The sequence below is a fragment of the Octopus bimaculoides genome, chromosome 23, assembly GCF_001194135.2.
Source record: "Octopus bimaculoides isolate UCB-OBI-ISO-001 chromosome 23, ASM119413v2, whole genome shotgun sequence".
Lineage (NCBI taxonomy): Eukaryota > Metazoa > Mollusca > Cephalopoda > Octopoda > Octopodidae > Octopus > Octopus bimaculoides.
Genome location: NC_069003.1, coordinates 17,161,869 through 17,165,656, shown reverse-complemented (window position 1 = coordinate 17,165,656; position 3,788 = coordinate 17,161,869).

Sequence of the window (3,788 nt, the reverse complement as noted above, 5' to 3'; positions counted from 1 at the left end):
TTCAAATATATATTTACTAGACATCTCTGAACGAAAATATACAGGATAATATAATAGTCCATTCTGACAATCCCCCAGGAGTGTCAATGACTTTTTTTTCTTTACTGCCCACAGAGGGGTCAAACAAGGACAGACAAATGGATTAAGTCGATTATACCGACCCCAGTGCGTAACTGGTACTTATCTAATCAACCTCGAAAGGATGAAAGGCAAAGTCGACCTCGGCGGAATTTCAACTCAGAACACAGCAGCTGACAAAATACTGCTAAGCATTTCGTCCAGCGTGCTAACGTTTCTGCCAGCTCGCCGCCTTGACTCTTGTCACAAGAGGGACAGAAACAGGTGTCTTGCTGTAGAGGAGATAGCTGGCTACTGTTGTCAGAGAGAGAAAGAGAGGGAGATGGTGGTAATGTGTTTGGGCATACCATCAAGGTATAAGGAGGTGAATGTAAATGGGGTGATAGAAGATTGGACAGGGTATGTGACCAGGGAATTCTTGAGAATGCAGAGGGAAAGGGAAATGCAGTGATTGGTGAAACACAGGTATATTGGGATGAACAGGATAGCAGTGATAAAGTTGGCAAGTGCAAGTGCAAGAGAGAGAAAGAGAGATGACAGAGCAGTGTTGGGTTGCAAGAATTGGGGAGAGAGGCAAGCATAATGCATAAACAAGGGATGTAGTCTGGGTCCATAGGGACAAGGTGTGATTGATAGACAAGTAGACACACCTTTAATTATTTTCCAAATGAACCCATGCAAAAAAAACAATCAATTAAAAAAATCTTACACACACAGGCACACACACACACACTCACACACAGGCACACACAAGACAAAAAATATATATATAAATATACAAGTAGTTCGTGCCAGTGACACGTAAAAGCACCCACTACACTCTCGGAGTGGTTGGCGTTAGGAAGGGCATCCAGCTGTAGAAACTCTGCCAAATCAGATTGGAGCCTGGTGTAGCCACCTGGTTTCACCAGTCCTCAGTCAAATCGTCCAACCCATGCTAGCATGGAAAGCAGACATTAAACGATGATGATGATATATAATAAAAGTGAAAAATTGAATATTAATTTGATTAATATCAATTTAAAACCAGTGACCTAGCATACTGAAAAATCTGAAGTGGACATCCATTATGCTAGAAGAAGACCATCTATGGTCTGACCACTAAGAAAAGATTGTGGTTTTCTTCTAGCATAATGGATGTCCATTTAGTGGTCATCCTTCTTATATGTATGTAATATAATTTTTCTGAATCTTCAGATTTTTCAATATGCTAGGCCACTGGTTTTAAATTGATATTAATCAAATTAATATTCAATTTTTCCCCCTTATTATTTAAATTTAAATAACCATGTTCTCTTAACCGGCAAAATTCACTGCAGAGAATTATTTTCTGCAGAATTATTTCCAGTATTTTGGTGTGCCAAAATGAAGACTCTTGAAATATAACCCCAAATGAATTTGGTAGAACTATATACATGTTCAATCTCATGTGGACGTCTCCTGTATAGTTCTGCAAATTATATTGCTATGATGATCACACTGATTAATTGCGGACATTTACGTGAGTAATTACGTAAGTGGTAACAATGAAACCGGGTTTGTGATTAATCTTTATGTTTTGTATCTTTTCATTTGTCTTGCTCGCTTACGTTCTGGTGTTTGCTGAATTTTCTTGAGAACAATCTTTTCTTAGTGGTCAGACCATAGGTGGTCTTCTTCTAGCATAATGGATGTCCATTTAGTGGTCGTCCCTCTTATATGTATATATATATATGTATATATATAAGTATAAAACAAGGACCTACCACTTGTAGACAACAAATAAGGTTCTGAAATTGCTTGCTGAACATCATATGCAAATGTTTGTGATCACAAAGCAATTTGAAATTAAATATTTTGCTCAAAACACAGTGCACTGCCAAATGTGGAATTGAAACCACAATCTTGCCATCATGAGTGCAACACCCTAACCACTCGACCACATGCCTTCACACCCTCATATAATTAGACCAGGGATTGGCAAACCAGGGTAAATTACCCCAAGTGGGGTAAAAGTGAAATTCTTGTGGGTAAGAAATACACATTAGACATAAGTAAAATTATATTTAAAAAAACGTGTTCCTTGTTACAACAAAAACTGCATCTGTCCAGTATAATGGACATGTTTAGGAGACATCACATCATTTTGAATTACAAGCAATTTGGTTGCTAAGGCATTGTCTAATGACTAAACAAATACTATTTGTCAGTTGTCTATAACCCACCTTAACCTTATTTTTTGACACACTTGTTTTTGCTTTGTAGTTATTAAGTAGTTATGGAATTCAACCCTTTAATGAAACTAATTGGACCCCAAAAGCTGTATCCAAATTGCTCTGACATAAACCTTTTGAATTCAAAGAATCTATGATTTTCTTCCTTTTAAATCAAGTGTGTGTGCTTATGTCAGTGTGTGTGTGCATATGTGTGTGTGTGAGTCTGTGTCTCCATGAGTATATATATGTATGTATGTATGTGTATGTGTGTATGTATATATATATATATATATATATATATATATATATATACCCGTGCACCAATAACTATATATCACTCTGCCCATACATCTCATTTTATTTTTATCATTTTAAAATTTAAATTTTTTATTTTGGCTATACATGTATAACATATAGTTTAAAAACATATATAGTTTAAAATCCTCCTGACTACTATTTAAATAAATTAAACTCTAATTATTTTCTGCTCCAGTTTTTAGGACTCTACAGTCCCCCTTTAAGGCCTCCCCTCCTCTTCCATCTCTTTGTCTTTTACTGTTCCAACTTGTGAAACACACTAAGGTCATAAATTAGGTCTCCCCATAACATTCATCATTAACATCCTCATTCTTTGACTCCTGGACAATTGTCTAGTTATCTATTTAATAGATCTTTTCACATTAAGTTGTTACAGGCTAATGCCACTGTGTGGTCAAATACACTGTCTTCCATGGAACAAATTTTGGTAACAATGGTTCTGCCGGTACTGGCTGACACACCGCCAGCATACAACTAGATAAACTGTTTTGCTATATGCAGCACTGCCCATTGTATCTACTTCTCCCTCTCCCTTTTCTTCTTCTTCTTCTCCCTTTTCTTCTTCTTCTTCTTCTTCTTCTTCTTCTTCTTCTCCCTCTCCCTTTTCTTCTTCTTTTCCTTCTCCTGATTCTTCTCCTTTCTCTTCCCCTCTTTCTACTTCACTTTCATCTTCTATTTGTTTTCCTCCCCTCCTTCCCCCTTTCCCTCCTATCATTAGACATATCCACCCTTTTGATTACCCTCCCCCACATAATATCTTCCTCACATACACACTTTTAATTTTTTATTTTTTATTTCCTCCCAATATTTTCTTAACAACAATGTCTGAAAGATGCACAGTGTAATAGCATGCCTTTGATGCAAGTCTGAAGAAGTGCCTCTCCAATGTCTAAAACCACAAATATGTGATTTTTCTTTTAGAATTTTCGTGTAAACTGGCATTGCAAATAAGGATAGTATAGAAACATTTGTAACTTATAATTAAAGATGTGTTAAAGAATTTTCTTTCTTTTCTTCTTTTTATTGGATTAATTACTCTTCGCCAAACACATATGACAGTATAATCGTCACAAAACTTGGATTTCCAGCACCAGAAGTATTCTGACTTTGGCTTGGGTCCCAACAGTGTTGATAACCCAGTATTTGGGTTGAGTGCTTCTCTAGAAATACCCCAATTTCACACCCTAACTGACCCTA